Below are 9,587 nucleotides of genomic sequence, written 5' to 3' on the forward strand. Positions count from 1 at the left end.
TACTTACAATATCTACAATAAAAGTTGCAAGTACTCCATTTCAAAATTTAAGTTTATACGCAGATTGTGTAAGACCAAAGACAAAGTCCTACAAACGTTTACCTGCAAGATCATTCTTACATAACTATCAGATCTCAAGACTGTACTAATCTAAAAATAGTCCAAGAAGTTTATTTCATACAAATCAAAATGAAAGTTTAAAGCAAACAAAGTTTTGCCCCTAAAGAAAGCACAAAACCTGTGAGCTTGCAGGGCAGAGAGAAACTCGTTGTTGCCAAAAGGCAAAATTTCTGTTTATATTATGACCATAAACACACACAAAGAGAAATGTAAATCATAACATAAATACTAATATTTTCAACTAAAGGTTTAACCAGACTTCTTGCTAGCATTTAAGAAAACTCACAAGCAGAACCAGAGAGGACAAATTCTTAGAACAAAACTCAGAGCCAGCACCAAAAAGTGGAGGAGTGAGGAAAGAATTGTGTTTGGAAAGTTTTAAGTACACCATGTTTCTAAAGGGAATAATCTATCAAACCACAGGAGGTGACTAGAACTGCCATCATCACTGTTAACACAAAGGAATGTAGATTGGGGGGAGGCAAGAGAGGAAGGGGGAGAAAGAACAGAGAAGGGAAAAAAAGGAACTTAAAAAGGGAGCCACAGTAATGGCTACCAGACTCTCAAGGAATTCCTATAGGAAAGAATAAATCCTTCAAGGTTTTGTTTTAAATAAAGCAATCCATGCAATAAATTGCAGTCTTCTCACTACAGTTAGGCTTTCAGTTTATCTGTCCACCATATTTTCATAAATACAGTTTTATACCTCTACTAGCAAAGTTTAACACAGTAGTTGCAAATATAAATAACTCTCCTTTCAGCCTCGTCATTCTTCTGAATCACAGCACCCTGCAGAAAAACAGCTTTTCAAAAGGAAGCAGGAAAATTTAACTGTCCCAAATTCAAAATATCACTTTATAATTATTTAATCAACTTTAATTCTCCAATTAAAGAGACAATAACTATTGGCTACGCACTGGCAGGTAAAGGCCACTAGAGGACTGCCAGACTACCACAGGAACATCCCAAAAGGATATCATATCTTTAGGGGGATGATCTTGCAGAGCAGTATTTTAAGTCTGTCTAACAGGCAGCATGTACTTCCATATGATGACGAATAACACCTTGCTACTGATGCAAAAAATAGGGACAATTAAAAATAGCAGACATATTAATATCAACAGTATTTCCCAGAAATTCAAAATGAATGAGCAGTAAAAGCATTTTCTGGTTAGGAGTTCCACCAGCTTATTAAGATCTACTTGAAATGTACGTTTTTTAGCCTTCTGACTCCCGACTGCAACTCTTTACCAGGCATTTTCAGGAGGACACAAGCTCTCTGGGCTTGAACACGTACCCTGCACCTCCAATAAAACCAGACCAAGTCACATGCTTCATCAGGAAAGTTTGTGCTATTCAGCAAACAATGTACTCCAGGTTTCATAAGCCAGGCTCGAAGCAAGCAGACTATTCACAATTAAAGCACATCCAGAGATGCTTCAGCTTGCCACAAGATACACAAACTCACTGGTTCTTGCCAGTAACGGTTTTGACAAAAATATTTCCTATCAGTCAGGCGGATGAGCGGGAGCCAGTGCAACAGTAAAGGCTGTAAAATAACTGTTCTCAGGAGCTAATTTTAATTGTAAGCACAGCGAACCAGAAAATGGATTTGACCAGCTGGCTCAACTCATCCCAAGGCCTAGGATCGGGTATGCACGTTAAAATCCAGGGACTTCTCGGGTCTGAACCACCCAGCCCCCTCTCAGCCCTGCAACCCCAGAGCTGGGGTGCTGCTCCAAAGCCCAGTCTCTGGTTTCTGAGCGCTGTGCTGGAGATGTCTTTTCCCCAAAGGGGAAAACCCCCGAACGTGCCGATCCCGACCACGCGAGTTCAGATCCCCGACTCAAGGCCAGCCCTGAGGATCCTCCGCAAGACCTAAAGCGACCTCCCAATAAAGCACCCAGAATCTCAAGAACCCGTTCCTGTTCAGCCTTCTTGCAGGGCAGAAAACATTTAATAAGCCAAATAACCAGAACAAAGCCACGTTACTGCCCTTAGAAAAGCTGGAATGACACAATGAGCCCATTCACTCGCCCACTGAGTCCAACTGGTCCTTACAATTCGGGGGCCATAAACTAGAAATCAACTTTCCTATTGCTTGAGGGGCGGGGGGGAAGGAAGAAAACCTCCGCTTCCACCCAAGAACCACTATGGAAGGCGGCTATTGTGGGAAAACACGCACCTACTCGGAGGTAACTCTATCCTTGAGCAAGGGGGGGGGGGGAATCGCCTTAAAATCACGGGGGGACGTGCCTGCAGACATGTGAGTGCAGGGCAGCGGCACAAAGGAATGTCCGAGCCCCGCCGGGTGCGGGGATCATCCCATCCCTTTCCCATCCCATCCCTTGCCCGCACGGCAGAGCCAGGCCGGGCAGGGCCCTGGGGGCCGTGTGTCCCACCCGTGTGCCCGGATCCTGCCCCAAGCGGCACCATTAAACACGATAAGTTGACTTGGTTTTTTTGTTTTTTGGTTTTTTTTTTTTTGTGGAGAGGAAGAGGGTAGGGGTTTTGTCCCTGCCGGCGGGGCCGCCGCCGCCTCCAGCCCCGGCAGCAGCGCCGGCCGTGCGGGGGGAGCGCGGCCCGCGCCGAGCGCCGACAACAACAGCGGAATATCCAACACAGCCCCGCCGCTTCAGCGGTGCGGTGCAAGGCACGGGCGGCCGCGGGGACACCCCCGCCCCGCAGGGTCCCCCCGGGCCGCGCTCGCCGCCCCGCCCGCCCCGAGCTGCGCGGTGCCCGCGGGGGGCTCTGCCAGCGGGGCCGGGGCCGCCTCCCCTCCCCTCCGCTCCGCCCGGCGCTGCCGCCTGGCTGGCTGGTACCTGCGGGGCTGTTACCTGTTAATTGTTGCCTGTTACCCGTCGGGCTGCCGCCGACACGGCTGTTACCCGTCACCCGCGCGGCTGTCGCTGAGCTAAGCCCCCACGCACACCCCGTGCCCCACGCCCGCCCTCCCCGCGGCGCCGGCGGTACCTGCGCGGCCGCGCTCGCTGAAGTGACCCCCCTGAGAGCCCACGGCCGCCCTCCCCGCGGTACCTGCGCGGCCGCGCCGCCTCCCCCGCGCGGTATGGCCCGGGCGCCTCAATGGCAACCGAACAAAACACCGCCGGCCACGCCCCCTCCGCCGCCCGCCCGCGCCCATTGGCCGCGGAGCCCGCCCGCCGACCCTTCACCCGCCCCGCCATTGGCCGGCAGGGCAGTCTGGCCCCGCCCCGCAAAGGGGCTGGCGGGGCGGGGCGCTGCCCCGGTCGCGGAGGGGGACGCGCAGCTGCGGGGCGGGGCGGGGCTACAGCCCCCAGGAGGCTTTGCGGCGGCGCGCCCGGCTCTGATTGGCTGGGCCGGGCGCGCGCGGAGGGGCGATGACGTCATGGCGTGCCCGGATGGAGCCTCGGCGGGGGCGCGCATCGTCCCGCTGCTGTTCCCATTCCTGCTCTTCCTCCTCTTCCTCCTCCTCCTGTTCCCATTCCTCTTCCTCCTCTTCCTCCTTCTCCTAATTCTCTTTCTCTTTGCTCCTGGCCTTGAACTGCGAGTTCTAACGCGTGCAATGGGAAATTATGCTTCGTCTGCCTTCGTGATCCTTGCCAATACCCTCGGCAGGGGGGTTGGCTCCGTCCCGTATAATCAGGGTTTTTTTTTTCACGCAGAATTCCCCATTGAAAAAAGAGTTACCGTCCCTGAAGCATCTCATTGCTAAACCCTGACCCGAACTTAGAGTTAATTCTGTTGTTTTTTGTTGTTGTTTTTGGTTTTTTTTTTTAAATGAAGGCGTAACGTAAATCTGCCTTTCAGAGCCAGGCCCGCTGCAGAGGGACCGGGAACGACCCCCGGGAATGACCCTCGGGAATGACGGCCAGGCACCCCCAGCACCGCCCCGAGCATCTCCCGGCGCTCGCGCTCCTTTCCCGGCCGTTCCCGGTGCTGCATCCATGTGCTTACACTGCCCTCTGCTTGCCCGCTCCCTGCTTCCCTCCCTCCGCCGGGAAAACACCTCCGTCCCCCCCAGAGCGATGCCGCCCTTCCCTCGCCCCTCGAAGCGGAGGGCAGGAAAAATTACCCCGGGTCTGACTCCAGGAGAAAATGTTCCTCTGGGAGTTTCTCAGAAGCGGCTCTGAGTCAGCCGTGGCGGGGAAGTGGGATGTGTTTGGACAACAATTGCGCCGTGCGCTTGTCGGGGCAGAGGCTGTTTTGTGTGGGTGCATAATCCTTCACGTCATGAGAAACCGAACCCCGCGTTTAGTGTTGCCCACAGGCCCAGCGTTAGCGGGGTACGGGTGTAGCTGTTAGCGAGGCTCTTCTCGTCCCTGCAACAACCATCTGTTGTTCCAGCCTTCTGCAACCTCTGTGAAATTTTGCTGAATTACAAGATAACATGCTGCGATAGATGCCCAAGTTACTGTTGAAGTGTGGAGTCCAAGCCGAAATTGTGTTCCTGGGAAATGCTTACTTTGGCTTGCTTCCTTTCTGGGCTGTCAAATGTTGTCCTTAAAATTAACCCCAAGTTTATTTCAATCAGCATTACAAAGTTTTGCTTCCGGTCTTCATCACTGTCCTCTCGTCTTTTGCACTCTGTACAATTCTGTAGTGCTTTTTTCAAATAGTATTCCAAGATTCCTTTCCCTGATTATACAATGAATATTTAAATTAGTGTTCTAGTTCTCAGTAGGATCAACACATGCCTCTCTTCAGAAAGATCTCAGAAGCGATTACAGGTACACAGAGGAAAGTACACAGCTTTCTCCCATCGCTCAGTCCTGGCTCTTGAAATGCTTTCTGGTTGTGCTCATTTTGCTCCTGGCCTTGTTGTGAATTCTAGTGCATGGGAAATTTTAGCTCATCTGCTTCCATGATCCTGTACATGTCCTTGGCAGGGATTTGGCTCCATCCTGTAATCAGTTTTGTACACAGAATTCCCCACTGAAAACAAGTTATCCCTAAAGCATTTCATTGCTAAATCCTTGTCCAAACTTAGAAATCACAATTTTGTTTTTTTAGAAAAATGAAGTCATTATATAATTTTACTTTTCACAACCATTCTGTCTAAGGATTCCACCGGAGCAGAGCAGCTTAGGTGTGAGATTTTGATGTAAAACTGGTTTTCCTTTCCAGAGTTTTGAAACAGTAATGTTTCCCACGGTTAAGCCTCAATATTTTCCTTCAGCCTCCTGCATTAAAACCTGAGGGAACTTTGTGTTTCTGGAGCTGATGTTTCTTGATTGCAACTGTTTAGTTACAGCCGTGGCTGCAGTGATGGGGGAGGCACATGAAAGAGGCACAGCCACGCTCCCCCAGCACCCAGTGCTGCTACTCCCAGCTTCCATAGGCTGGATATTTCCATCTAGGGCAAAACTCTGCAGTAATTAAATTATCTTACAGATTAGATAACTCTTAGAGCTTCTTTCTCTTTTTCTGCAATGCTCCCCTGTAATGTCTCCCTTGATTTATCACTTTCCATTCTCTTCTCCAACTTTATCAGCTCTTTTTTCCCATCGTGATAACGGCTGATACTTCTCTTGGGGTGGAGCTGCTTTTAGCTGTCTGTAGTCCAAAACCTGGTGGTAGGCTGAGCCCTAAACTAGAGATGTTACAGAGGTGGTACATCCTATGATCAGCTGGTTGCATCCCAAAACTCATCACATGGGCAAACCATATACAGTGGTCAACAAAAGCCAAGGGACAGGGTGGGAGACAGGAGTGAGTGGTCGTGTCTGAGACAGGGCAGGTGGCAGCTTTAATCAGTGTCGTTCAGCGTTCAGCCAGAGTCTTCTTTCATTTTATACCCAAGAGTAAAAGCCCTGGCAGGGATCCAGTTTATAATTCAGATCTTGGTAAACACAGACCTAAATTTCCCTCATGACAAGGTTCGATAGTAATTGTCTAGCACTTTAAATATCTAATTACAAGCATGCTACCACATGGTAAAGTGGTCGGTGTCTGTTCACTCAACTGTGTGTCTTCAGGAAGGGCCATCTGTTTCCAACAAACAGTGAGACATGAATGTAGGCAGGTTTCTAAATTAAAAAAAAAAAAAGGAGAGAGAAAGGGAAAAAAACCCAAAACTAGAGACACAAAGCTTTATTTACATTAGAGAATGAGCTGAAATAGGTTCAATCAGAATGAACCTCAGGAGACAGTTTTCACCTAGTGGAACTGATGGATGGCATGGCTGCTCTGAGATGTCCTTCTGGGCATTATCTTATGCACCTAAACTCCTGCATAAAGATCACAGAAGTCTTCACTACATGTTCAGTTTGGCCCATCTTGACCCCCTGTGTCCTGTTGCTCTTACCTCCTGTCTCCACACCTGGGTCACATATCCAGTTATTCAAGAAAGGGAATGTTTTCCCCTCCTCTGTCAGAACACGGTAGATAGGCGTGAGTGACACACTGGCTTTGCCTCTCAGGCAAAAACAACAGAGAGACCTTAATGCTACGTGTGTGAGTGTTACTCCTAAGCTGCTGCCACTCTAGTCAAATTACCACCTAAGATATAGAAGGGAAGCAGAGGAGACTATGCAACTCATTTCTTTTTTTTGCTGTTATTTTCATACTGTTTGTAGATAAGGAGCCCAGCAGCTATTTGATGTACAGACATGAAGTGCAAAAATAGTTCAGGCACTCCGTAACGTGCACAGCGGCTTGTAAGGTTCGTACAAGCATTTCCAACAGCATTTCAAATTGATTTTTCAGAAGTATTTTGCTGTGTACATTGATTAAGCCAATATCAGTAAGCCAAAAGTTAGTGTATTTACTACATAGTGTTCTTACAGTGAGTTAAGGAAGCAAGACAAGTGGGTTGAGATAGCAGGTCTCAGCTGGGATAGCAATTCTCAGGTAAATTTATCCCAAATCATGGTATTTCTCTTCTTGTAGCAATCACTGTTAGCCACTCACCTGCTTCCCCATAAAATACATATCATGGTAAAGGGGCCTCTTTTTTAAAAGACAAATTTGTGAAGGCCTGTCAGAAGGAGTTCAGATCCAATAAAATCCTTCACTGATCGTGTTTCTTTCAGGTTCATTTTGCACTCACCCTTGGGAGCAAGAGGGCAATGTGGATTCCGTCTCCCAGCCCAGGGAGTCCCCATGCAAGGGGGTGAAGAAAGAAACTGGACTGACTCTGGAGTCTGACACAGAGCAGGTACAGGAGACAGGGCTTGGGTACTGAGGGGTGCTGTGATATCCTTCCTGTTTTGAGGGGATGTTTGAGCATGGCTGAGCCCCATCAAAGCTGCTTTTCACACTTCTCCATTCTCTTTGTTGACCAGTTTCACAGGTTCTGGGCACAAGAGGAAGTTCTGCCACTAATTATATGTATCAGTTGGTGGGTTTAATGTAAACCTTGCTCAGACTGCTCAAACAGATGAGGTTTCTGTATAATGTACTTTTCCTCACTTATGTTCAAGGGCTTGCTATAAATGAAATAAAGCAATAAGAATTCTAAATAAATAAGCCACAATTGAGAAGAAAAGAAGTGTTCGGCATCAAAATCTGAAACAAGAAGAGGGCTGACATCCTGGGATATCAGAGTCAGGGGTCTCTCATATACCACTATGAGCTGGCTAGACATTATGTTCTTTGTGAACTCTTAAAAGGATTTTGAAAATGTTGAGTTAATCACGACCAGATCAGGTTTTATTGGATTTCATGGAAGAGTGACTCCATCCTGTGCCCCCTGTACACAGCTGACTTTCCCTACGCCCAGCCTTTCACCTCCATTACCTGCTATTCCAGCTACACAGTTGCCTGTTTCTTCTTAAATTGAGCCATCTGGCCAGGATAGAATTCATTTTTCAGGGTTAGAATTAGCCACTGGATTTCAAGAAGGGCAAATCAAGCTCCAAGTGCTGAGCCAATACAGCATTGTTCAGCTTTCCATTGCAGTCCCCGAGGAACAGCTCCAGGCCTGAGAACTCTAAATCACTAAGAGTTCAGCCAAAGCATCTTCTGCCTACTCAAGTTTCTAGTCCTTCCTACATAAGTTTCCAAGTGCCTTGTTCTTTTTGCAATATGCTGTGCTTCCTTCCTAGACCTTTCCTGCACTTGTCTGCTTTTCCGAATGGCTTGTTCACCTCCTAACTGAGCCTTTTCTCAGCCCAGAACTTTTTCCCAGCTTGTGTCTCCTTGAAAAAGCCAGGGGCAGCACAGGTGCAGCAGGTTCTCAAGTTTGCAGGTTTGTTTTTTTTTTTTTTTTCTGCCAGGACAAGGTTTATGGAGCTCCTGCAAACTCCTCTAGTGATTTCCAACACCAGGCATAGGGAAGACAGATCACCAACAAGTAAGTTTGATTAATAAGCCCTGTTACTTAAAGCATGCTTTGCACGATGTACCACACTTGTTATGGTTCACCATCCTTAATATAGAATTTCTGTATGAGCCATTTCATCTGCTTCCCATTTTTTATGAGTTGAGTTTGCATTTTTTTTTTCTTTTGGTTTGGTTTTGGTCATTTTGGTTTCATTTTGTTTTGCTTTTTTTTGTTGTTGTTTTATGGGGATGGTAGTTAGCATTGTTCCAGTTCTTTTCTGCTTTTACTTTTCGCAGAAATCTAAGAGAGCAATTAGCAAATTAATTTTTCCTTGTAAACACACTGGGTAAATGCTTCCATAGTGTAAGAATTGTCTATACCTGCATAGATATTATTTTCTTTTATTCTACCTCAAAATCTGCTGTAAAGTGGTAGAAGATGTGCAGTGGGCAGTTCATGGTGTCAGGCCTTAATATCTTCTACCATTTTCCAGGAAACAAAGATCTTCCAAACATGAAACTTGACTGGAAAACAGAGCCAGTAATATCTGTATGTCACTCCATCTCATTCCTAAATTGACTGTGGTTAGATAAAGAAGGAACTATTTTAATCATCAAATCACACCAGGGATTTAGGGATGCATTTTCATTGTGTTTCAGCTGAGCAGAGTGATACACACCCAAGATTTTAACCATCAATTCTTCACATAGATTTGTGCATATTAATAATCAGGTGTAGTCAAGTATTAAAGGGTTTTCTTCTACATCTTATATTTTTGGATAATTTCCCCTGCAGAGGGCAATTCAAACGCCACGTTTCTCCTCGTGCTCCAAGACCTGCCTCCTCTGCTCCAGCTAAAATTTCCTCCTGTCAGAAATCCTGTCCCAGACACGTCACTGACAGATCGAGCCCACTGTGACTCAAACAGAACTTTTCATTTTCTCTCCCTTTCCTCCCCCACTAATCCAATCTCATCCCATTCATACCCATTCACTCTGCTGCTGCAGTGTCCTTTAGCCTCCTCCTCCTAACTCTCCGGTGGCTCTGTTTTTGTTGTATCAACACACAATCCTCATCTTTCCATTCAAAGCCCTTCACAGCCTGTTCTGCCTCTGTCTATCTTTCACTCAAGCAAAGGATGTTCTGCCTCTTGAGCCCCCTAGACACCACAAACTGCACCGTAAGATCACCCAGTGTGGCCTCCACTTACCTCAGGCTCTTA

The 9,587-nt window shown here is 47.3% G+C and overlaps 1 protein-coding gene across 2 annotated transcripts in view; it reads right to left on the bottom strand.

Annotated features, from left to right (window-relative positions):
* Positions 1–3,227, bottom strand: part of FAM53A (family with sequence similarity 53 member A) — a 70,807-nt gene extending 67,580 nt beyond the window's left edge. Inside the window, exon 1 of one of the 2 annotated variants that reach the window (XM_050338246.1) lies at positions 3,157–3,227. The gene's annotated coding sequence lies outside the window, so the exon portion shown is untranslated. Of the gene's footprint in view, positions 1–3,093 lie in introns of both variants that reach the window. The other variant, XM_050338247.1, reaches the window with a different exon arrangement.
* Positions 3,228–9,587: the final 6,360 nt, after the last annotated feature.

Source organism: Myiozetetes cayanensis, unplaced genomic scaffold (assembly GCF_022539395.1).
Source record: "Myiozetetes cayanensis isolate MyiCay16 unplaced genomic scaffold, myiCay2020 scf7, whole genome shotgun sequence".
NCBI classification, from domain to species: Eukaryota; Metazoa; Chordata; class Aves; order Passeriformes; family Tyrannidae; genus Myiozetetes; species Myiozetetes cayanensis.